Here is a 25,605-nt window from a genome sequence, read left to right as displayed (position 1 = left end):
TCATACAATAATTTTTTTTATTTAAATATGCTCTGATACAACGGTTTCACATGAAAGGATAGTTTGTTATTAACCTTATGGTGTATTAATGTATTCATGCTTCCACATGTACAGGTCTTCCTTCCAAAAATGTAAAACAGAGATTGTTTAACAAAATTGTTTCAGATTCAGACCTCTGCCTGTAACACAAACTTACTACATGCTCATCCCACTAAAGATAAACCAGTCAGGTAAAGCTTATGTACTAGATAGTGATGATCCACTAAAAGGGGTATCTTAGGTCAAATTCAGATTGACACAAAGTGTCATAATTGTCATGCCACAATATTATGTATAGTTTTGATTTTAGATTTTCTGTGAAAAGTATGTAACTGTTAACATTTTCCATGGGTTTAAGTATTAGGACATGGATGATTGATAGAAATATTGGTTGCTATTTTATGTTCAAGCTGCTTGATATTCAGGTAAGGTAATAATGCTAAACATGCTGCCTTGTTACACTATAATATTACCAATCCTTACTTCTGGATGTTCAACAATAGATATTTGGAGACCAAAAATTAAAAAGATGAATGGGCTGGGAGGACAACCATTATTTTGTTTGCGGCCCTCTGAGGTCACTGAAGATCCAGGATATGAGAACCTCTGCAATGACATTCCTTATCTCCATGGGTCTTGTGATCAAGGAGATTATGGGACTACAAACAAGTGTGACACAATATATAGTGTGCCTAAGGAGAGTCACCAGGAGAAAATTCCCCCAAGTTTTCACAGAAACAAAATTGGTCAAGCAATGGCTCATTGCTTGACCATCCTGATGGCTGACACTGTCAAGAACTGAGAGGCTCCACACATGGTTCCAAGACAAATCCTGAGGAGACTTACCTGACCTTGACAGATAGCAAGAGGTTACTTTTAATTAACACAGGTCTCAATTTAACTTGGTCTTAAACATCCAGTATAAAATATAATCAAAGGATATAAAAATGTGTATAAGTTAAATATAAAAAGGGCTCCAAGTATAACCTCTTCAGGCAGTTTCCAATTATCCCAGTATTTAACAACTGTTATGGGCGATTAAAAATATATTACGATAATATCTGCAAAAAAATCTGACTGCTGTTCTTATAGAAAAGGGAACACTTTCCTCCTAGCTTCTTCCCCTGGAAGGACCACTTATATTACTTGTTATTTTTTGATTATAGCTCCTTGTCTGTTTAAACTTTTCTCAAGATTTCTTCAATCCAGGTTGTGGGCCTTTATAACAAGGTGATTCCTTGTCCTGAGGAAACCCCTGGTACCAGATTCTACACGGGTCCAAACTGTCATCACAATGACTACTTCAATGCCCATCATGTCACCCCAGTCAGCAGGAAGCAGTTTAAGAGTGGCTGCCTCTAACACCCAAAAGATGGGAATAATGGATTCCGCTCCTGTGGAGCAGTGCCAGGCTCAGCATGGTGCCTGCCCAACATGGCACTGGACCGTACCTCACTTCAAAACTGACTTCCACGTTCTTCTTGCAAACCCAAAAAGTGAACTTCCCACTTGTGCACACATCAACAATCCCTCAAACAACTGTCAAAATGTCACTCTGCCCACCCCATCGAACTCCACCCCTCTCAAACTGAACAAAAGGCTCCAGGTTTCTTTGCCTGCCCTGAAGGGATCTTGCACCCCACTGCAGCCCTCCCATGCCAGCAATAAAGGCCTTTTTGTTCTTTGCTTTCTTTACTCTTGTTTTTCTACCACATCGAGGAAAAGTCTATCATGCATATCCACCAACTATCTCCGATGAATATAATCATTACGTACCATGATCACACACCAATAAAAATATAAACTAAGCAAAACGCAGTCACACAGGAGGCATAAGAAAGTGTTCAGTGCAACACAAATTCCCGATCACATCCGAATGGACCGTTTCAGGGATCCTGCCAAGAGAGCACTGGCACTGACTCTGCTTCATGGAATTCCCAATGCAGGCTCCTTGCAGATCACTTTTCCACAGCATGAGGATGGTAAATGCTTCTGAAGCAAAAGCAGAAATTCTATCTTCACTTCCCACAGGTAGAGTCTGCCCAGAGACTGCTATCAGGTCACTCAATGATTCACCATCAGTGCTCAGTCTGTCCGTCCTCATCTTCACTGTGTCTGCTTACAAGGCATGGGATGCGCCATCCATACCCACTGCTCCCTGGGTGGCAGAGCACACACCAGGACCGACTAGAGCCTAGTGCACGCACCCGCCTGTTCCATTCCTCCACCCACACTCGGCCTGTGTGCCCGGTGTGCCACGACCTTCCTTGGCCTCACCCTTCCTCTGCTTGGCCAGTGACCCCATCCCCAGTGCTGGCTGGAAGCCAGGCCAGAGCACAGTGGGTGATGGAACAGGAGGTATCTAGTCCAGGCTGAGGTTTCCTGATAAAAAATATTTTAATAAAATACTTGGATCTAACATGTAGGGTGCAGTAACTCAGTAGTAAAATGAATCGCATAAACAATTAAGAATTTGGGTAATTCAGAATAAACATTCTACAGCACAACTAGATTTTTTAATCCATTGTGAGGGAAAACCTGAGGATTACTAGGTCCAGCCCCAGGATGCCTGGGCCCTTGTCAAGGCAAAAATGAGGGAGGCAGAACTGCCACCCCATGGTACCACCAAGGTCCACGGGTCCTATGACAGTAAGAGGAGCAGATAAACACACGTGGGCCCAACAGCATGACAGTCACAGTTCACAAAGCCACCCTGACTCAAGGTAGCAACAATCTCCTCTTCAAATCCCATGCAAAGCCCCTGAGCCCTTGAGAGAGGGCCATGCTGGTATTTCTTTGCCATCCCTCAAACAGAAGCCAACTACCACGGGGCTCGGTAACCTGTCTTTCACAACACCTCATCCTATGGAAAAGCGCAGTGCAGCCGCCTCAGGGTCACTATTAAGCTACTTCATTCGATTACACTATTTTATCATGGCAAGAAAGCAAGCACAGTTAACATGTGAACATAGTGGCACGGCCTCGTGGTGGTAAAACTTCATATATTAAAACAGCCTGTGAGCCAGGTTATCAGTCCCTGATACTGATGAGAAAACAACTGAAGAACAAGACAATCTGAGTGTGGTGAAGCACACCTGTAACTCCAGCACTTGGGAGGCGGAGGCATGAGGATCCCGGTGAGTTCTAGGCCAGTTACATAAGGAGACCCCCTGCAACAGGATTAGGGAGGGAGAGAGAGATAGAGAGAGAGAGACAAAGAGCAAGAATGAGAGCAAGAGAGAGAGAGAGAGCTCTTAAAGCTTGAAATACCACCAGGAGAGGCTGCGCTGTTGGCTTACTTCCTGGAGAGGAGTGTCTTTGTGGATGTGGATATAAGCCAGACATTAGGTCTCAAGTGTATCCCAGGCTGGATTGATCTTGATGGCTGAAGCAGTTCTGCCCCAGCCTCCCAAGTCACTAGGACTGCCTGCACCTCCCTAGTCTTGGGTGTCTATTTCATGGAGCAAAGCTGACTAAGGTAGATCATGTCCTTTGTAGTAAATTCCCATTTCCTTTTCCTGACTCTGAAATGCAGCATTCGTTAGCTGGGACAAAACCCAAGGCCACTGTGATGTGGGGTTGGGGCCATGGCTGCCTTTCCCAAGCAGAAGATTACATTCTGATTGTGGAATGCACTTGACTTGATCTAAGGAGCCCCTGCCTTCTGCTGAGTGGCTGCTCCCTCAAATGGAGTCCTAGAGTGGGCGGCTGAACCCCAAACCCACACAGAAGTAAATGTCCTAAAACAGTGAGCTGTGAGTTCCGTATTCAGCAACAGTTCAGGCAAAGCCTACGCACTTCCTCTCTCAGAGCTGGGTAACAGGTAAGTCAAAGACCACTAAGGTCGCAGATAAACATATACCTGTTTTAGTATATGAAGATACACTTTTTCAGGTGGTCCACAGGTTGAAATTTACTAATACAGTGTCAAGTGACTGTGGTAGTACACTGCTAGAATGCCAGTTTTCTAGGGGGCTGAGGCAGGAGGATCAAGTTTCAGCCCAGCCTGGGCAACTCAGCACCTTGATGAGATCCTATCTCAAAATAACAAATTAAAAAAACAAATATAGGGCTCAAGAGAGCTTAGCACAATAGCCCTGGGTTCAATGCCCAGTACTACAACAAACAAAAGTTCCTGTGTGGATTACTGGAATGGAAAAGCATTTTCCAAAATAATAATTTGCACAAAAAAAGGAAATTACTTTATAACAATTGATATAGATAACAACAGATCAGGTGTGGTGGTGCATGCCTGTAACCTTACTACTCAGGAGGCTGAGGCAGGAGGACTGCAGGAAGTTCTAGGACAGCCTGGGCTACTAGTGAGTTCAAGAATGCCCTGAAGGACACAGTGAGACTCTACCTCAAAACAATAACTGACAAAAAGAATAAATCTATACATACATTATGACTGATCAAAGAAAACAAGGTATAAATATTTCAAAGAAAAGCCTACTATTTGAGCTTAGGGAAATCTCTCTTTGTTATTAATCTAAAGAACAGATTTCACGAGCTATTATCCAATGAGCGCATCTTTTCAAGTTTCACTTTATTCCAATAAGAATACTGAAAACACAACGCTGTCCATAAATATGATCAATGGCTCCTAATTAATAAAGAGCTGTACTGGACATGGCAGTACATGCTTGTAATCTCAGTTGTTCAGGAGGGTTGCAAGTCTGAAGCCAGCCTTGGTAAGTTGGCAAGAGTTTTTGTCCAAACAGAACTGAGAATGGGCATGGATGTCACTGTACATCAGCATTGTCAGGGTGTAGCCAGCATTATGTATGTGTGTGAGCAGAAGTATGTGTGAGAGGAGAAACAGACACAGGGAGAACAGAAGACAGTTACTCAGAACCCCACTACGAATTACACCAGCTGCTGACACTCTGGAGACTTCTCTGCATCCTGACTGACAAATGCAGAAATGCACACAAGTATTACAGTTAAATGCTGGGACCTTGTGAATGTCCAAAACTGCTCCTCAGATATCAGACCAGGTGTCTTTTCTATGACTAAGACATTCCCCTTTTAAGAGTACACAGTCACTTTAGTGTTATTTAAAATCACTGATTCTATGTTAGAGTGTTAACTGAAGCTAAAAAGCAATTACAGATTAGGAGAGTTCCCCAAACATCGCAAATTCATTTCACTTGAAACTTGCTATTTAAATGACATATCAGAGACAAAAATCCAAAAACTTCAAGGTGCAAATCTTTGCTGGTCTTCAGCATGTGGCAATCCTCTTGTTTCAGCCTCCTGAGTGCTGAGATCAAAGGCACACATGGCGACACCTGGCCCAGTGGAATTCTTGTTAGACTGTGGTGAGAGCCTTTTCAAGCTGCAGAACAGTTTCCCTGAGTGCTGGATCTGCTGCCCAGTTGACTTTACACCCCAAAATGATGCTCTGTAGTTTAAAATAAAAACAAAAAACAAGTCAAAATATAACAACTTTGAAATGTAAGCACTTTAAAATTTTAACAAGATTTTTGTTAAATAATCCCTTCACTAACCTTATCTAATGTTTTAAACATTTACTAGAAAAGTACAGTAGCTCTGTATTCACAGAAAAGAGTGATACACAATTATTTTTTCTGTCCCAAGAATTCAACTCAGGACCTCATGCTAGCCAGGCAGGTGCTGTGACACTTGCCTGTATTCCCAGTGTGTGATACACTTTTGTCTTCATTTCTACTTACAAGAGGCTTCAGCAGGGTAAAGGTATGTTTATGATGTTTGCAAATATCTCATCAATTTCCACAGACAGTTTTTGCTTCTTTCATCCCTAGGCCCAGGGGTGGAACCCATGGCCATCACACTGAGCTGCATCCCCAGCCCTTTGTGTGGACAAACATGGGCCTCCATAGTCAGCTCAGTCAGCCTTCTCTCTCTCTTTCTTTCTTTCTTTCAATCTGTCTGTCTTTCTTTCTTTCTTTCCATTAATGTCTCAGGGGAAAAATCTTATGGCAACATTTACTAGAGTTTACTTGGACCAGTCATCATGCTGATATTTCTCTCTTTGTGATGGGGTTGGGGTCAACCCCATGTCCTTGAGCACCCACTTGAGCTAAATTCCCAGTGGCAGCAGTCACCTTCTTAGCTGCCACTCTCACGCAGGTCCACTCCGCCCTCAAACTTGGAGGCTAAAGCTGTACTCCAACCTGCCTCCAGAGCTGTAGAAAACATGCCAGTTCTAAATCCTAATGATTAACCACAATGAAAAATGGGCCCCTAAATGCTGACTGTACATGAATATTACATATGTAAGCACAGTAAATATCAGTAGACAATTATGATTTTTGCAATGCTGGGACTGAATTCGGGGCTTCACCAATGCTAGGCAAGTGCTCTCCAGTGCGGCTACGTACTCAGACCTTGTACTGAATTAGCTTATGACCACAGCCTAACATAAACCGTGGTAAGGTCTTCATATCAGTGGTGTTTTTAAAAGGTCTTTATCCCTCCTTTCCTGATTTATACAAATTTTACCTAGAACACATGTTGAGTAACTGTAGCAAGCTTCATCTCTTTCTGTAGGCTTTGTTGCATGGTGTTTATCTTGTCTGAATTTTCCATACTGTCCAGCTCCTTCCTCAGGTTTTTTATTCTCGGTTTGTAGTATTATAAGCTTACTTTCTGAAGCATGTTTTAATTCTGTTAGGTTAAAATAAAACATATTATACATGAGAATTCTATAAACAAAGATCTTGAAAAAGCAAGCAGCAGAATATTTCCTAATTATTTCAGACAGCAGAAAAATTTGAGTTAATAGCAGCTAGGTTGTACATTCTATTTTGATCTGAAAATGACTCCCCAGACTTTTTGGCAGTGCAGATCAAATCCAGGAGTGCCTTTGCACTTCCCTTCTTCATGCCTACACTATCATTCCGTTTCATTTTTCTGCAGTGCTGGGGACTTCACCTTGGGCCTTCAAAGGAGGCTACTTTCTCAGCACTGTTGTATTTGGAGACAGGGTCTTCCCAAATTGCCTAGGGTGGGTTTGAAGTAGGGATCCTTCTGCCTCAGCTTTCCCGAGGGCTGGGATTACAGGTGTGTGTCACCGCAGCTGGCTCCAGCTTAATTTGTTCATTTTGAGACAGGCTCTGGCTACATTGCTGAGACTGGCCTCAAACTTTTTGATTTTCACCTCTAACTCCAAAACAAAAGGCATATGCCACTAATCCCACTTATAATATTTTAATTCCCTCAGTGAAATGATCATGACATTTATGTGTGATCCTGACAGCTGTCTACAAGTGCTGCAGGTGGCATCATATAAAACAGAACTTGCTCTAAGTTACCAGAAGAACCGGTAGGAGATATACATAAAAACAAGCTCCTGCCTGCTTTATTATAAATGGGACAGCTAACCTGAATTTTAATGAAAATACTGACAAACACTTTCAACCATTTTCAATTTTAAAAACCCATAAAAAATACAGAACTTCAAAACAAGATAGGAAATTAACAATGCTTATTATATTGCATTTTGTGGTCTTTAAAACAGTTGCTGTGATTACCAGATGCAGAACTACTCAAATAGAAGCAGTTAATGTTCCTTTCGATGACCTATGAGCATTAGTAGTAGAACTGTCTTAGGTATCTGTGTGTGTACACACATATGTATAGATGTAACTTTCCTTGCTTCTTTTCTCCTTTTCCCTGTCCCATTTCTTTCCTCTTCAGCAGTTTCATTCTCTTTCAGAATATGCGTTATACCTTTTGAATCGTATTTACTCTTTCAGTTTCTTACACTAGGGAGACAACATGCTGTTTACCCATATTGGTCTGTTTTATTTCACTTGTAAGTATAAACTCTAGTTGCATCATTTACCTATAAAAGCCTTGAATTGATCCATCTTTATATGTAAGGAATACTATCTTGTATTAAAATACCATATCCTAGGGCCAGGTACTTAGCCAGCAGCACAGTTTCTGCTTGGCAAATGTGAGGTCACGAGCTCGATCCTCACTATGAAAAAGAAACAGAAAATACATCATTTTTATGCTTTTTGCAGTTGATGGGCATTTGAGTAGTTTCAAAGATCTATTACAAATTGTGCTGCTATAAACATGGATGGACATATATCATTGTGGTATGATGTTTTTAATTCTTCTGGGAAAACACCCTGAAGGGCAATAACTTGGTTGAATGGGACCTCTAGTCCTAGTTTTTGGAGGAGCCTCCACACTGATTTCCACAGTGCTTGTACCTGTCTACATGCCTACGAAGGTTGGGAAAGGATGTTCTGCCCCACAACCCTGCCAGAATTGATTATTCAATGATTTTTGATGATAGCCATTGTTTCTGGGGAAAGGCAGAATCCCAGGACCTGATGTTTTTCAGTTCTTTATATGTTCCAGATACAAGTCCTTTGTCTGAGGAACAGTTGGCTAGTTTTTCCCAATATGTGAGTTTTCTTTTCACTCTGTGGGTGACTTATTTTGCTGTGAATAAAAAAACTTCGTAATAAGATGAAACCCCAGTTATTGATTCTTTTTTTTTTTTTGTCTTTTTCCTTTTTATCGGTACCAGGGATCGAACTCACGACTACCTGCTTGCAAGGCAGGTGCTTATGCCGCTGAGCTAAATCCCCAGCCCCCAGTTATTGATTCTTGATGTACTTCCTATGTAGTTTGTTTTTGTTCATGAAATCTTTGTCTACTGCCATGTCTTCAAGATTTCCACCTTATTTCTCTTCTAGTACATTTCATATTTCTCTTTTAATATTGAGATCTTTGACCCATTTCTGCTAGGGATTTAGCTCAGAGGCACAAGCACCTGCCTGCGAAGTGCAAGGCCATGAGTTGGATCCCTGGCACCAAAAAAAAAAAAAAAAAAAAAAATCTTATTTGTACTTTAGTGCATGGTGATAGCCAGTGGTTTGGTTTTAGTTTTTGTATTCAGCATATGGAAAAAAGTTTTTCAGCACCATTTATTAAAGAGGATTTCTTTCACTGAACATCTTTGGCACCTTTCTCAGTGAGAGTGTGGCTGAGTGTAGGTTGTGTCTGCGTCTTTTCTGTTCCAATGATCCTCAAGTCTGTTTGCCAGTACCATGCTAATTTCATCACTGTAGCTTTGTAGTATAATTTCAAGTCAGGGATTGTAAGGTCTCTTGCTTTGCCTTTGTTGCCCAGGATTCTGGGTCTCTTCTGGTTCCAGATGAATTTTAAGAATGTTTTCTCTAGACCTCTGAGGTACACTAATGGAATTTTGATCGGGATTATATTAAACCTATACAACAGTTTTGGGAATATGGACACTTACACAGTGTTGGTCCTTCCTATGCATAAGCAAGGGTATCATTCCATTTTGCAGTATCATCTTTGAACTCCTTTTTCAAAATCCTGTAACTTGTAATGTATAGATCTTTCACTACCTTTGTTAGAAGGATTCCTAAAAATCTCAGGTTTTGCATACTATTGTGAAAAGTGTTGTTTCCCTGGTTTCTCTCTCATTGAGTTTGTTATTCGTGTGCAAGAAGTCTACTGATTTTTGATCGTTGACTTTGTATCCAGCTACACCTCAGAATTTGTTTGCTAAATCCGGAAAAATTTTGTGGAATTTTGGGGGTCTTCTAAGTAGAATATCTTGTGGTCTCCAAATAATAATTTCACTTCTTCCTTCCTTAGTCTTCTTCCTTTTATTTCTTTCTCTTGTATAATTGCTCTGGCTGTTTCCAGAACTATATGGAACAGGAGTAGTGATAGTGGATATCTTCACCTCGTCCCTAATTTTAGGTTGAAGGCTTTCAGTTTTTTTCCAATTAGTATGATGTGGGCTGTTGGTCTGTCACAGAAGACTATTTATCTGATTGAGGTAAAGGCTATCAGGGAGACTATCAGGTCAGGTCAGCAGGGAGCTAGCCACCTGTGGATATGCCTCGCCCCTGCAAAGCGCGAGGTGCTGCCCTACTGCCCAATGCCACGGGCTTCATGTCCCATCTTCATACAGGCCTATGCAGCAGCGTGGGCAGTGTCACTGTGCATCCTGTGACAAGGCCTCTCCGCCCTAAATCTTTGCTATGGCTGCACCATCCCCACCGCCCCGCGTGCGGAAAATCAATGGAAGCCCTTTACCTGGGCAACCCGGTGGCAGACGCCATCTTGCTGCCCATCATGACCCCAGAAAGGAGCAACTTCCTGGCCAGCACACAACTTGGTATGGACAGTGGCTGACAGCTGTGGGCGGGGCTTCCGTGACGTCACAGAGGCAGGGAGCCGCCTGTGGTCACCGCCCACTCAGGGTGGGTCTGAAGGGCCCCGCCCTCTCCAGCCTGGGAACTGGATCTTGTGCTTCCTATTGTGTTTTGCACCAGAGGAGTTCCCATCCTGGCTCCACTGTGCTTGGTTGAGCTTACCAGTTGGCTAGGACTAAGTAGCTAGTCCCAGACACCCAAATATCTGATTTCAGTATAGTTCAAATTTTAGTCTGGAGCCAAATGACTAAAACAAGCTTCTGTGATTTCCTGAAATGCACAGTCTTTGATAAGCCTCTGGATGCCTGCGAGGTCAGAAAAAGAATGGCCACTTTGGTTTAGCAGGGGCCTCATCGTATTCTCTCGCTGATTGGCATTGCTTGATTTCAGCCGATTTGCTCGGCGGTTTCCAAATCTTGCGAGCATCTTAGAAACATATTACTGAGCCCAAATACTGGCTGTCTGATTTAGTATGTATTTCTCTGAACTCGTTGTTCCTGATAACTGCTGCCTCTGCTTCAATTTGGAGAGAACTCAAAAGTTCACAGATCACAAGGACTACTCTGATTCAGTATGTATGTCTGTAGAGAAGAGCACAAGCTTTGTAAGTGTTCAAAACTTCTCTAAGCAGCATGTATTCTAAAATTAGTCGGATACCATTATTACACAAGCAAAGCACATAAGCAAAGTTCACAGAAAAAGTACAAACTTAAGATATTAAAAGACATTTAACCTGCATTACTCTAAGAGAAATGTAAACTATACATTAACACTTTTCACCTGCCAAACTGGCAAACACACAGATTCACACAACACAGGGCAAACTATCTGTTGTGCTAACTTGGGCGGCTCTGATACATGTGACACTGGGTGATCAGTTCCGTGTTAGCAGAATGGAAAAGCAAGGTGTGTTGGCCTTAGAAATAATAGCTCTTTGAGCCGGGGATTTAGCTCAGCAGTGTAGGCACCTGCCTGACAAGCACATAGGTCCTGAGTTTGACACCGGGATCAACAGAAAAAGAAGAAGAAGAAGAAGGAGAAGAAGAAGAAGAAGAAGAAGGAGAAGGAGAAGGAGAAGGAGAAGGAGAAGGAGAAGGAGAAGGAGAAGGAGAAGGCGAAGGAGAAGAAGAAGTAGAAGAAGAAGAATGGCTAGTAGCCAGGGTGCTGCTAAAGACATCAACCTGAGACAACTGGTCATTTTGCAAGCAAGATGTATAAGGAACTGGTGGCAGCCAAAAAGTCAGCATTTGCAGATTTGCCCAGCTGATAGCTTCTAGATCCCAAAAGGTGAACAATGAGCATTCTTTCAGGAATCACTTTTATTTTGAGGTTATTGTAGGTTCACATGGAGTTGTAAGAAACAAACTGCTGGATCCTTTTGCATGTGGCATTCACTAAGTGGTAACATTTGCAACAACTACAGCACAATACCATAACCAGGGTATTGGCACTGAGACAGTAAAAAGACAGAAGCCTTCTGTCACTAAAATATTCCTCCTGGTCTTTTTTAATAGTTGTTTAGTTGATGGATTGAGGTATAGGGTATTGAACTGAGGGGCTTTCCACTGAACTACATCCCCAGCCTTTTTTTATTTGGAGTTTGAGACAGGGTTCCACAAAGTCATGAAGTCCACCAGGCTGGCCTTGAACTTGTGATTCTCATGTCACACCCTCCCATCATGTGGGGCTTCAACATTGGCCCAAAAGCACTGGGGTCAAGCAGTCACAGACTGTAACCTCCACAACAGTGAGCCAAAATAAGCCCTTTACTTGAGGTGTGCTGTGCACCTGTAATCCCAGCACTAAGGAAGCTAAGCCTTGAGGATCACAAGTTCAGGCTCCTCTGGGAAAGTTAAATAAAAAGAAAAAGGAGTGGGGGATGTACTTCAGTGGTAGATGCCCCTGGGTGCAATCTTCTTCTGTACATAGGAAAGGAAGAACAACAAATGGCTGTTTGAACTGTTTATACACTTAACCTTCCATCACCAGCAGGGGCAGCAGCACCACCTGATTCTCCAGGATGAGAACTAGCACAACTGCCCAGGGTGGGACAGAACATTCAGGGAGATGTCAGGGAGGGGCGGGAGGCTGTGCCCCGTTCATAGCTTGAACTACCTGGAATGATTCATCCCTAGCTGAGCGCCCTTCTCTGCTCCTCCAGGGCAAAGCTGGAAGACTCAAAAATTCTTGGGATGGAGACCGGGTTTTTTCTTCAAGCTTAACAGTGATAAGCAAAGGACAGTGTAGGAAGAGACACCTTTGAAAGGATCTTAATGAGAGTTTTGGAGGTCTTAAAAGGGCTCCCTGTGAAAGCAGGAAAACAAGAGTTAGAAACTGAACTCGGATTTGGCAGTGATGGCTTGGACGATGTGCTTACATATGCGTATATGCCAGCATTGTAAGCAAGTGTTTTATAGTTATTTAGAAGAGGAATCCAAGCTCTTCTGATCTGGTAACTTCCGTACTTTCTCGTTCTTTGATGCAATAGTTCATGTGCTAATTAACAGTTAATTAAACTTTATTACTTTTACCGTGGTGTTAAAGTCCTTTGCTGTGTGCCAATCTGCACCTCTAAAATAAGTACCAGATGAAAGAAAATTAAACCACCTACTATTTCATTGTCAAATGATGCATTAAATTAAAATGATTCCTAACAATTTATCAGTTTAATATATGTATAGTAAGTGTACTATTTTCATTTCTGGTTTGCAGATGGTTTTCTATAAACTACATTTGTATCAAGTCTGTATGTGAACAATTTTTTAAAAAGCTCCACAATAAGGTACACATAGGGTGTATTTAAGAAACTGGCCACCGGCACTTCCGGGAGAACATGGCGGACAGATAACAGCAACTACCGGAGGCTCTCTGAAAAACTAGGCTGAGAAGCCAGGTATGGTGCGGACTAAAGAGACATAAGCAGGTGGAGTTATGCTCTGCTGACTCAGGAACGAACTCAGCTGAGAGAAACCAACTTGGAATGTAGTCCTGGTGCTAAAACAGGAACAGAAAAGTCTCACTGCTGAGGCTGGACCCTGCGCCATTGGAAGCCGCGATTTGGGTTTCCCGCCACGCGGCGGCTGGCTGCCTCTACATCGGCTTGGCAAGGAGAGAGACACGCGGAAGCTCTGAGAACGGGAGTCTGCGAACGGAGTTGAAAACAGGACGGGCAGGGAGGCATGTTCTGACTTGTGGCGAGGTGAGTGAGAGAAACTGACACTCCACCACAGTTTGACTCCAGCAGACTTTCTGGGCCCGAGCAGTCCTGCGGGAGCAGGGCGCAGTGGCGACTCCAGCCACACATTCCCCTCTCGGGCGGGATTGGTGAAAAGTGCCTGGCCTGCGTGACGCTGCCGGCGGACCCCGTAGGCTGGCCCAACCCAGATCCCGGAGCCTGACGGAGGAGGCCGGGAGGGGCGGGCCCCCGCGTAGGCTGCCTGGTGCACAGCGGTGAGTGGGAACACCTAACCGGCGCAATTCGATCAGGCTGTGGCTGACAGGGAGAGAAGCTGGGCCTCTCATATAAGCTTGCATATAAAAGGAACAGAGAATATGGGAAGAGGCAGCAACAAGAAAGGGTCCTCGGCCCCCAATTCTGAGAAACAGGCAATAGCGGACACCGCACCAATACACATAAAGCACCATATAGAGAGCCTCATAGACCAATTCAGGAATGAAGTTATCAACGACCTGAAGCTAGAAGTATGCAAAATAGTTAGAGAAATGCTAAGCCCCACCCAAGAAAAAACAGGTGGTGGAATGGAAGAACAGAAAAAGAGGGGAGAATTGTTTGATGGAGAAAACAGGGAAAGCATAGAATACGTGAAGCAGGTTCAAAGGGACTACCAAGAAACTAAGAAGTCTATCGAAGACTGGCATAACAGCTTGAAAGAAACTAAGGACAGACTATCTGAACTGGAGGGCAGAATTGTAATATGGGAGAACGAAATGAAAAACTTCTTAAAAATAACAAAGAAACAAACAGCAATAATACAAAGACAAGAAGATGATAAGAGGATCCATAACTTAAGGATTAAGAACATAAAAGAAGAAGTAGGGACACAAACAAATGAACTACAAAAGCTACTCACAGAAATAATCCAGGAGAATTTTCCTAATTTAGCAAAAGGTAAAGATACTCAGATGTATGAGGCATACAGGACCCCAGCTACCTACAACCCAAACAGAGCAACACCCAGGCATATAATAATAAAAATTCCAGAAATTCAATACAAGAACAGAATATTAAAAGCTGTCAGAGACAAGAAACAGACCACTTACAAGGGAGCACCAATCAGAATTACAGCAGATTTCTCTGCACAAACCATCAAATCACGAAGAGCGTGGGGGGAAATAATTCAAGCTTTGAAAGATAATAATCTCCAGCCAAGATTGAGATATCCTGCACAACTGTCCCTGGAAATTGATGGAAAAACAAGGTACTTCCAGGATAAAGAGGAACTGGGGGAATTTGCAACCACCAATTCAACTCTACAGAGAGTATTGCAGGATATTCTAAAAAAAGAAAAATACAAAGAACCCAGAAATAGTGGAGGCCACAACTAATGGAGCAGAGAACAAAGTAAAGAAGACAAACTGACAGCTACTGACAGAATAAGAGCTCAACAGAAATGAGGCAGAGAAGATTGGGTGATAGGAACAGCTATTTTGGAGAAAATGACATCTTAATAGGTAATACTGATTTAGTATCATCTTGTTTTGAAGTCTCATCTAGCTTTTGTCCTTCTGTCTCCAAAGGTCTAAATAGGTTGTATCTTACTGGATTTTATTATGTACGATAGTATAAGCAAAAACCTTTTAAAGACAAGGAGATTATCCAGAAACCATTATTCATTTTCTGTTAGTCAATTCTAAATACTCTATAATGCTGTCATTCTCTTAAATGGTTTTACATTGTTTTGATATACTTAATGCTACAGTATATGAAGTTGTACTCAAGGATTTCAAGGAAAGAGACAATATGGTAACTACTTTTAGGTCAGGATTATCTGGTGGTGAAACGCTATTCTTCTTAAATGGTTATGTTTTGATCTGTGCTGTTTCGTTGTTATGCCCTCTTTTATCTCAATCTCCATTCCATTATTTACTTTTTTAATACTTTTTAAAAATTTTTATCCTTTTAATTAAAGGAAAAAAAATAGCAGGATATATTATAGTAACCCACTTTGACTTTCCATTACCTCGATTTAAAGCCCTGTATTACTCTCACCATCTGGTTTTTAACTGATGTTCCCCTATTCTGTTTTGCTGGATAGTATCAGGTTCGAAAATTTAGGCATCAGCTGTGAAGATAATGAGATTCATTATAACGCCCATTCTCGTTGACTTTTATCTACTTTTGAAGACCTACAATGTCTCCAATGGTTTGGCTTTATTGGTTTTGTTCTTTACTGTTTTGTTCAATTGTATTATAACTAATGGTATAGGCAATTCTATTAGAGATAGCGGGAGGCATTATGGTAACCATTGTTGATCACCTTGTATTATGTTTTCACATTATCTATTATGTCCACCCTTTTGACTTGACCGATTCTGTTCTGTTATGTCACATTTGGTTTTACTCTCTTCCAAAAAAGTAATAAGAACCGTGAGAGCAATGAAACCCAAAATGTGTAATAGTCATTGTACAAAAGAGAGGAAAAGAAAGTGCTCTAAACTATATAACTGCATGTATATTTAAGTGTATAAGATAGAATATGATATCACAGAGTTTTATTGATCATTGAACAGAACTGTTTGCAGTATCATTGATGGAATGTCCACTTTACAAGCTTTAATTTTGTGACTTGAACAATTATTTCTAAGATGACAGTATGTAATCCATTAACTAGTGATTTCCTACTGTTCATTTTTTTTCTGCAAATCTGTATAACTTGTACCCTTTCTCTGCTTTTTTTTTTCTTTTCTCCTTAAATAAAATTTAAAAATTAAAAAAAAAAAGAAAAAAAAAAAAAAAGAAACTGGCCACCAAAGCAAAGAAGAAGCAGGGGAAGCACGGGGGGAGGAAACAAAGAAAGAGAAGGAGGAGGAGAACGGGTAAGAAGAATAAGAAGAGAAGAAGAAAAGAAAAAACTGATACTGCAGATGCTTGTGAACAATCTGACTTAAAAATGCTTAGATTGTGAGTAACTTGTTGTGCAAGTGTTTTGCAAGACAAGCAAGCATTTCTAATAAATTTTAACTTTATAAAGGTGATGTCTTGCAATACCAGTAGTACCTGACACCGAATGTCGCATGATCACAACTGAGCCAATGGTTCCCTACCCCCACACCCACACAACAAATGTAAAATCAAATTAAAAATGATTAAAGAAGTGATTTTCAAGTGTGCTGACTTTTTTTTTTTTTTTGGCTACTGGGAATCAAACTCATGACCTCACACTTTCCAGGCAGGCACTTAACACTGCTGAGCTAAATTCCAGACCAGGGCCCCAGACCAGGGCTTTGGATTTAGCTCATGGCATAAGTGCCTGCCTGAAAAGCAAGAGGTCAGAAGTTTGATCCCCACCACCAAAAAACAAACAAACAAACAAATCCCCATGCTGTTAAATGATCATAATGGCTAATCTTATTGCATATAAGATTACAAAAGAAACATTACTTCCGCTTGTATATGACTAACTCTAGTACATAGACAGAAATATGGTAAAATGGTCCCCATTTTAAATGAATTTTTAAAAGAAATTCAAGAGCATTCTAACTGATTGAAATCGAAAATGTAGTTTTTATTTCCTCTAGAAACTTCAAAATGCACTTACCCAAGAATCCACACCACTGTTTTCACTGATTGTCAGACAATGTTTCACATCACCTTTCTTGTGTCTTAGAGTTCATTCTTTCTATGAATAAAAATGAAAGAAATGACCCATGTGTTACACGATCCCCTTCATTTATTTCTATACCTCCTTCACTCATTACTTCGTGACTACTACAAATGAAGTGTTACATGCTGAGCTGGGGCAGGACAGATCAAGATAAGGAGGCACGGAGGGACTGAAAACTCTATGACTAACAAAAACAGGTCCATTACTAAGTGAAAAAAGCCACGTTCACTGAATTTCTTTTCTTTCTTGCTTTTTATTGTATTTATTTTTGGTACTGGAGATGGAACTCACAGCCTCACGCTTGCCAGGCAGGCACTCATGCCACTGAGCTAAATCCCTGGCCCTTTCGTTTCTATTTCTATATCAAGAGGAGGGAGAGACACTATATCATGCACCATATTCTTCTGCCTTGCTCACACTCCTTAAGCACTAATGCTGTGCAATGAAAACAATGTTCTTGACTGCATTCACCTGCACTGGATGAGACTTGTTATTTTTCCAAAACTGAGCATGTTAATTGTTGGGGCTTTTTGGCTCAGCAGAGAAACAAAGGCAGAGAAGAAAAAAGGCCTTATCAGTGGGCATGGGAGAGCTGCCAAAGAGTGCAAGATCCCTCTGAGGCAGACAAAGAAGCCATGGGGCTTTCATTAGGTTTGACAGGGGATGGTGTTTGAAGAGGCGGACAGAAAGACCTACTGACAGCTGATGGGGGAGATGCTGGCACATGCAGGAAAAGCAAAAAGGTCAACTGGAGCTCAGAAGAGGAACACAGAAATCAATATTAGAGGGACACGCTGTCATGTTAGGGTCCAGCACCAGGTTGGGCAGGCACCACGTGAGGTCTGGCAGGCTCCCACATGAGTGAAACCTATCACTAATTCAAGCGGATTTCATACCAAGAGCGGCCCGTAGGGTGATCTGGGGCTGATGCTGACTTCGCAGGGACACCTCCTCCTGTACTTCATTGTGGCCCCATCTGCCACCCAGTGTTCTTTCTTCTACTGTTCAGTTTCTTTAAGTCAAGGAATGAAACACCTAAAGGAAATAGCAAGGAAGGCTGCATCAAAAACCACGACTGTTTCCTGGTTTATTACCAATAATACCTCCACTCACAAAATTATAGAACAATAAAGAAAATTACAAACCAGGCGACTTTAGTTTTATAGGAAAGTTAGAACATCTCAATATACTAGGATTACAGTAAAATAGATATACACATCTCTCATGTGCACTTATATGCACATATTTTGTGAGATACTCATTAAATTCCTTTGTTGTGAAATAATTCTAGCTTTCATTTCTTGGAAATTGCCTGATTATAGACTTTGATATTTATTCAGTGAATCAATCCTTCAATTTTATAGCCTTAAATCTTTGGTTGTCAGTCAAAACTGCCTAACGCCGCTTTTCATTATGATAGACAATGTGAAATCTGCACTTCTACAAAATTTCTACACACATTATTACAATTTTATTACCTATAGGCACACTGTTGTAACAGAAGTACAGAATTCATACACCTTCGATACCAAAAGCCCAGCAACGCACATTCCCCTCATCCTCAGACCCTGGAAATCACCATTCTACTGCCTCCTTGAAAGGTTGCTATATTTTAAGCATCTCATATAAAGAAAATTGTGTAGTATGTGTCCTTCTTTGATTGGTCTACTTCACTAACCTTTCTGGGTTCTTCTGCAAAACAACAGAAACCAGGAGTGAAACCATCTGCGCTCCCATGTTCACAGCAACACTTTCCATAACAAACAAGATGTAGAAGCAATATAAACGTTACTATTGCAATGGATAAAAACCAGGCCATACGATTCCTACAATTCAAAAGTATTCTGCCACTAAAAAGAAGGGAACTCTATCATAGGTAACAATGCAAGTACATTTCTTTCAAATTAATTTAGTAGCCATAGAACTTTGTTAGGGAAAGATGGGAAGCCCCAGATAACTTCTCTCCCACACAAATTACAACTGGAACCAGACACAGACAGAAAGCATGTACTGTACTTCAAAATGCTGCAAGCATGCAGTACTAGGCAAATGGGGACTGGAATCCAAAGGAGAACAACAGCCCATAATGGGCTGTTCCATGTTGAGTTTCTCCTTCTGTGTCTTCCAGCTTTGTCTAGGGAAAGTAAATTCCAGTAATCACTGAAAGAATAAATTCTGGACCCCAATCCTTGTTTGTCCAGAGAATCCAGAGAAGTGTGGACTGCTGCTCGGGGCTGGGGGTGCATCTGAGGCTTAAAGAGTCATCCCCACCCCACTTTTGTGCGTTTTCTCCCTCACCGGTTACAAAGTTGTCCAGCAGTCTCAAGAGAGGCAGAGGGACCTAAAGCCCCAACAAATGACCTGTGCCCACAAAGGAACAGGCAGTGACTTCTGCTGTATGAAGAGAATGAGGGAAATTGCCACTATGTTTGTACTCTATTGCTGTTGCTGATGGCCTGAGGGTTGACCTGCCCTGGGGAAGTTCTCTTCTTGTGGCAGGAAAATGTAAATGGCATTTTAAAGAGGAGAGAGCTGCAGAAATAAATCACTGAAGTCTGTGTAAGAGCCAGCACAAGGTCTAGACTCACAGTGAGCGGCTTGCACAGAATAGTTCCAAAGAAGCAAGGCAAAGGCTTTGGGAAGCGACTGAGCTATCAACCACCAGGCATCCAGTAGACCACCGGGGCTGGGGGTGGGGCACTGTGGCCTGAGCACAACCTGGACCCTGCAAAGCAAATGCAGGATGCAGTCTGACCCTGCTGCCTTGACAGCTTTGCAGAACAACAGAACAAGAGAAACCATTGCTTGCCTGAGGATTTTAATAGGAACCAGAGTCTCCTAAATCAACCAGCAAACTGTCCAGGGCACTATCCAAAACTAAGCAATAGTACATATAGAAAATTGAGACCATCTGACCAATCGTCAAGGGAAAGGGCAATATCCAGCCCTGCAACAACCCACTTAAAGGAAGGATCATGGAAAACACCTACCATGAAAGCAGAAAGCCTGATCAAACTGTAGACACTTTGTTAAGCCAAGGTAAAGCCATTCTGTTCTCAGCCACGGAACTCAGCTAAATCATATGATTTCATCAACTGAAAGCCCTGGGAACGTGGTGAGAACTTTGCTACACACAACTATGTTCACCACAAGATAGCCATTGTACCACAACCTTCAGCTAAAAGCTTGCAACTGTCCCCTGCAACGTGTGTTTGCCACTCTATAGAAAAGACAAGCTCTATGCAATCACCCCCTCAGACTTTGAGGATGACTCCCCTGGAGATCACTAAATTTCCTTTCTTCTCCTGAGCTCCTGGTTACTGTTGGCTCAGTTTCCCCTACAACACTAGAAACAACCATTCTCATAGACAGAGAGAGAGAGAGAGAGAGAGAGAGAGAGAGAGGGAGAGAGAGAGAGAGAGAGAAGAGAGAGAGAAAGGCCAATACCCTTGACATGAATGGAATATGACATCAATGGAATTCATTTAATGGAAATAAATAAGCTTCCATCAGAAAAAGAACAAGAGTCCAAGACTCTGCGGGGCATTAAAATGCCAATCTAAAAGCAAAGAGAAAGAAAAAAGAACAAAACAGTTAAGAGTCTCAGAGACATGCAAAGCAACATAAAACATTTTAACATCTTACCATCCTCGTGGGTAAAGGAGGAGTTGAGGAACAAGAGAGATACAGCATAAAGTGGAAGATAGGTCACAATTCATGGAAAACACATCTAAGATGCTGGGAAAAGTCTCACCCAAGACACGCTCAACTCAATACACAAGCATAAAGACAATTCTGCAAAATACTCAGAGAAAATAACAGGTCCAATACAAAGAAATGTCAATTTAAAACTTCCCATGGAAAACACACCAGCCACAAGAGACTGAGAGAACACCTTGCAGGGCCAGAAGAAAAGGTCCCTCCAGGCACTGTGTGCCTGTGATGTAAGTTCTGGGGCCCAAATGAATATAAACAGGAAGGTTAGAGAAGGGGAGAAAAACACAAGAGAATCTGTTGCTAGAAAGCTTGCTACAGAAACACACGAAGGGATTTCCTTCAGGTTGAGGGTAAAAGGCAGGAACAGGCAGGGTGTAACTTCAGGAATCAAAGAGGAGGAAAGGAATGCTGCCTGTTTGGATACCAGAGGCTGGTTACTCTCCTCTTCAGTTCACACACAGGGCAAGAGCAGGAAGATGCAAAAGCCTGATGCCAAAGCTTTCAAGTGTCCCAGGTGGGGCTCAGGCAGGAACCCTGCTCCCCTAGTCCCTCCTCCTAGGATCAGGGCCCACAGGTGACAGCCCCAGGGCTCTGCATCAGGGCCCTCAAGGGACTGCAGCAGCTCATTTTCCCTTAGCTGTCCCCCTCAGCCCGGGTAGGAGGGCGGGAAACCTGCAGCCTGTTTGCAAGCAGTGGCAATCCCTCAGGGTCGCGGGCTCCTGTCCCCATCTTGCTGCCGAGAGGCAGAGGGACCGTCCTCCCGGGAAAGTTACAAAATGTTGCAAACGCGCCGCGCGGCTTTTGACCGTTTGTGCACGCGGGCACGCGGGCCTGAGCACCCGCCTGCGGGGCGGTTTTTGGTCTCCAGCTGCGAAGCCGCGTCCCAGCAACAAAGCATTGCGGTTCAGGCGGCAGAGCAGTTGGCTGCTTCAAGCAGTGCGCTCTGCCAAGGTCCTGGATAGAAGTACCCCCGTTCCCCAATAGTTCCGGGGAGCAGTGCGGCGGGGCTAGCTTTGCCCCGCAGCCCTGCTCCCTGCCCGCGGGGGCAGGAACTTGCCCCAAGGGCCCACCTTTGTGGGCCCCTCTCTGCACCTGCCCAGAGCCCTGGGTGGGCGCATCCCGCTTAGCCAGTGTGCCCGCGGATCCAGTCCTGACGTCTGGCATCAGGCATCAGGCATCCCGGGCTTGACCTCAGTGCTCTGGGCAAGAGTGTCCGGAGCACTGTTCCCCTACCTGCAGGCCCTTTTGGCCCTTGAGGCCCTTGGGGCCCATGGGCCAACAGGTAGGCTCTCTTCTGGGGAGGCCAGTGCTTCCCGCAGAGGATTTTCAGACACGCCGCAGCAGCAGCCCTAGGTCCTCCCGCAGGGAGTGCTCGGGCATTTGGTTCTTGAGGCAGGAGGCTCAGCAGAGGAGGGCCGCCCAGGAGGCTGCGAGGCCCCCATCAGCCTTCAGGCCCGTGGTAGGCCGGCGAGGCCAGGTGCCTTATGTCCCCAGGCCTGGGCCTCTGAGCACAGACCACCGCAGGCAGAGCGCCAGAGCTCCAGCTGCCCCCTCCCCCCAGCCCTCCTGTGTGAGCTCCACCAAGCGAGATGCCATCAGCAGCTCCTACAGCTCCACCGGGGGGCTGCCGGGACAGCGCAGGAGGGCTGCAGCCCCTTCGCACCCCAGGCCGCCCCCGGGCTCCGCCAAAGATCTGAAGGCGGCCAGGCCGGACAGCCTCCAGCAACCGTGTTCGGCCCCCCAAGTTCCCCGCAAGACCGGGAACGAGGTGGTGGCAGACACACCATCCAGACACGAAGAAACCAGAAAGGAACACGAGATGACACCAGAGGGTGCTGGCCTAGGAAGAAGAAAGATCCCTCTCCTGCGGTGTCGCCAAGGGCCACCCCTCAGGCTGCCACCACCTCCGGAACTGAGCTATAAGATCACCGCAGAGCACATAGGTCAGGAGAAGGAGGCAGCATTCCAACTTCTGAATGCCAGGCTGATGGGTAAGTTGCAGGCCCTAGACATCAGCAGCACCCCACAGCCTGTCTGCCCTCCTCCCCTGCCTGCCACAGGTACTGCTCCTGAACACTTGATCTCTGCGGGGGAGAGTAACCACAGAAAGCAGCAGGACTCCACCCTCACCAGTAGCCCTCAGCCTTCCTGCTCTGCTTCCCAGCCTCTGCCAGGTACTGATCCACCCATGATCCCTGCAGGGAAAGGTAAGAACAGAAAGAGGGCCCTAAGAACAGAAAGGGCCCCTAAGATCTTTGATGTCACAGAGCCTTCCTGCTCTGCTCCCCTGGCTGTCCCAGGGACAGCTCCTCCACACACCATTCCCACAGGGAAGGGTAAGAACAAAAGGGAGAAGGTCCCTGAGGTCTTTGACCCCACATGGCTTTTCTGCTCTGCTCCCCTGGCTACTCCAGGGACAGCTCCTCCAGACACCATTCCCACAGGGAAGGGTAAGAAGAAAAGGGAGAAGGCCCCTGAGGTCTTTGACCCCACACAGCTTTTCTGCTCTGCTCCCCTGGCTACTCCAGGGACTGCTCCTCCAGACACTATTCCAAAAGGGAAGGGTAAGAAGAAAAGGGAGAAGGCCCCTGAGGTCTTTGACCCCACACAGCTTTTCTGCTCTGCTCCCCTGGCTACTCCAGGGACAGCTCCTCCAGACACCATTCCCACAGGGAAGGGTAAGAACAAAAGGGAGAAGGCCCCTGAGGTCTTTGACCACACACGGCTTTTCTGCTCTGGTCCCCTGGCTACTCCAGGGAGAGCTCCTCCAGATACCATTCTAACAGGGAAGGGTAAGAAGAAAAGGGAGAAGGCCCCTGAGGTCTTGGACCCCACACAGCTTTTCTGCTCTGGTCCCCTGGCTACTCCAGGGACAGCTCCTCCAGACACCATTCCAACAGGGAAGGGAAAGAACAAAAGGGAGAAGGCCCCTGAGGTCTTTGATCCCACAGAGCCTTCCTGCTCTGCTCCCCTGGCTGCCCCAGGGACTGCTCCTCCAGACACCATTCCAGCAGGGAAAGGTAAGAACAGAAAGAAGGCCCCCAAAGAGAAGACAAGCAGGGAACCTTTAAGCTCTGCTCCCCTGGCTGCCCCAGGGACTGCTCCTCCAGTCATCATTTCAGCAGGGAAAGGTAAGAACAGAAAGAAGGCCCCCAAAGATAACAAATGCATGGAGCCTTTGGGCTCTGCTCCCATGGCTGCCCCAGGGACTGGACCTCCATCCACTGTGCCTGCAGGGAAGAGTAAGAACAGAAAGGAGAAGCCCTTCCTGGGCTCTGGGAACCCACTGACATCTCCAGCCACAGCTACAGCCTCTGCTGTACACACAGACACTAACAGAACAGAGCTTCCAATGGACATCACACCTTCACCTGATCCTCTCCTTTCTGGGCCTCTGGCCCCTGACACCAGTGGCAGCTCCCTCCCTTCTGCACAGCCAACTGTGATACTGCCCCTTGGCAGCACAGCCATAGCCATGGGCTCTGGTCCCCAGGTGGTGCCCAGCTTTGGGCTGTCCTCTATATACGTCACACCCCCACACAATGCTCCTCTTCCGGGGCCTCCCACTGGCACCAGTGGGAACTTCTTCCCATCTGCACAGATGACTGTGGCACCGCCCAGTGGCAGTACATCCATAGCCATGGGCTCTGGTCCCCACATGGTGCCCAGCTTTGGGCCGTCCTCTATATACGTCACACCCCCACACAATGCTCCTCTTCCGGGGCCTCCCACTGGCACCAGTGGGAACTTCTTCCCATCTCCACAGATGACTGTGGCACCGCCCAGTGGCAGTACATCCATAGCCATGGGCTCTGGTCCCCACATGGTGCCCAGCTTTGGGCCGTCCTCTATATACGTCACACCCCCACACAATGCTCCTCTCCCAGGGCCTCCCACTGGCACCAGTGGGAACTTCTTCCCATTTTCACAGATGACTGTGGCACCACCCAGTGGCAGTACAGCCATAGCCTTGGGCTCTGGTCCCCACATGGTGCCCAGCTTTGGGCCGTCCTCTATATACGTCACACCTCCCAACAATGCTCTTCTTCTGGGGCCTCCCACTGGCACCAGTGGGAACTTCTTTCCATCTACACAGATGACTGTGGCACCGCCCAGTGGCAGTACAGCCATACCCATGGGCTCTGGTCCCCACATGGTGCCCAGCTTTGGGCTGTCCTCTATATATGTCATACCTCCCAACAATGCTCTTCTTCTGGGGCCTCCCACTGGCACCAGTGGGAACTTCTTCCCATCTCCACAGATGACTGTGGCACCGCCCAGAAGCAGTAGAGCCATAGCCATGGGCTCTGGTCCCCAGCTGGGTCCCAGCTTTGGGCCATCCTCCATATACGTCACACCTCCCAACAAGGCTCCTCTTCCGGGGCCTCCCACTGGCACTAGTGGGAACTCCTTCCCATCTACACAGATGACTGTGGCACCGCCCAGTGGCAGTACAGCCATAGCCATGGACTCTGGTCCCCAAGTGGTGCCCAGCTTTGGGCCATCCTCCATATATGTCATACCTCCACACAATGCTCCTCTTCCGGGGCCTCCCACTGACACCAGTGGGAACTTCTTCCCATCTGCACAGATTAGTGTGGCACCGCCCAGTGGCAGCATAGCCACAGGCACATCCTCTGCTCCCCAGACAGGGACTGACACCGGAGTAGAACCTATGGATACCACACCTCCAGCTGATCCTCTTCCCGGGGGGGCTCCTCCTGGCACCAGTGGGAACTCCTTTCCATCTGTACAGATGTCTATGGCACCACCCAGGGGCAGCACAGCCACAGGCACGTCCT

The 25,605-nt window shown here is 44.9% G+C and overlaps 1 long non-coding RNA gene across 3 annotated transcripts; it reads right to left on the bottom strand.

The window, feature by feature from the left end:
- Window positions 1-23,107, bottom strand: LOC134478136 (uncharacterized). 3 transcript variants are annotated; one of them, XR_010050578.1, is made up of 6 exons: window positions 19,385-20,607; window positions 18,765-18,836; window positions 17,983-18,121; window positions 17,021-17,101; window positions 6,529-6,693; window positions 1-5,446 (listed from the first exon to the last, which is right to left on the bottom strand). It is a non-coding gene; the product is annotated as an uncharacterized LOC134478136 (long non-coding RNA). The 3 variants fall into 3 exon arrangements; XR_010050579.1 differs by lacking the exons at window positions 18,765-18,836; window positions 19,385-20,607 and adding an exon at window positions 22,934-23,107; XR_010050577.1 differs by lacking the exons at window positions 17,021-17,101; window positions 17,983-18,121; window positions 18,765-18,836; window positions 19,385-20,607 and adding an exon at window positions 10,123-10,381.
- Between the last annotated feature and the right edge of the window lie 2,498 nt (window positions 23,108-25,605).

The sequence above is a fragment of the Cavia porcellus genome, unplaced genomic scaffold (assembly GCF_034190915.1).
Source record: "Cavia porcellus strain 051 isolate PalLab524CR breed Dunkin Hartley unplaced genomic scaffold, mCavPor4.1 scaffold_11, whole genome shotgun sequence".
Lineage (NCBI taxonomy): Eukaryota > Metazoa > Chordata > Mammalia > Rodentia > Caviidae > Cavia > Cavia porcellus.
Note: the sequence above shows the minus strand (reverse complement) of the source record. Positions and strands in the feature narration are given on the sequence as shown.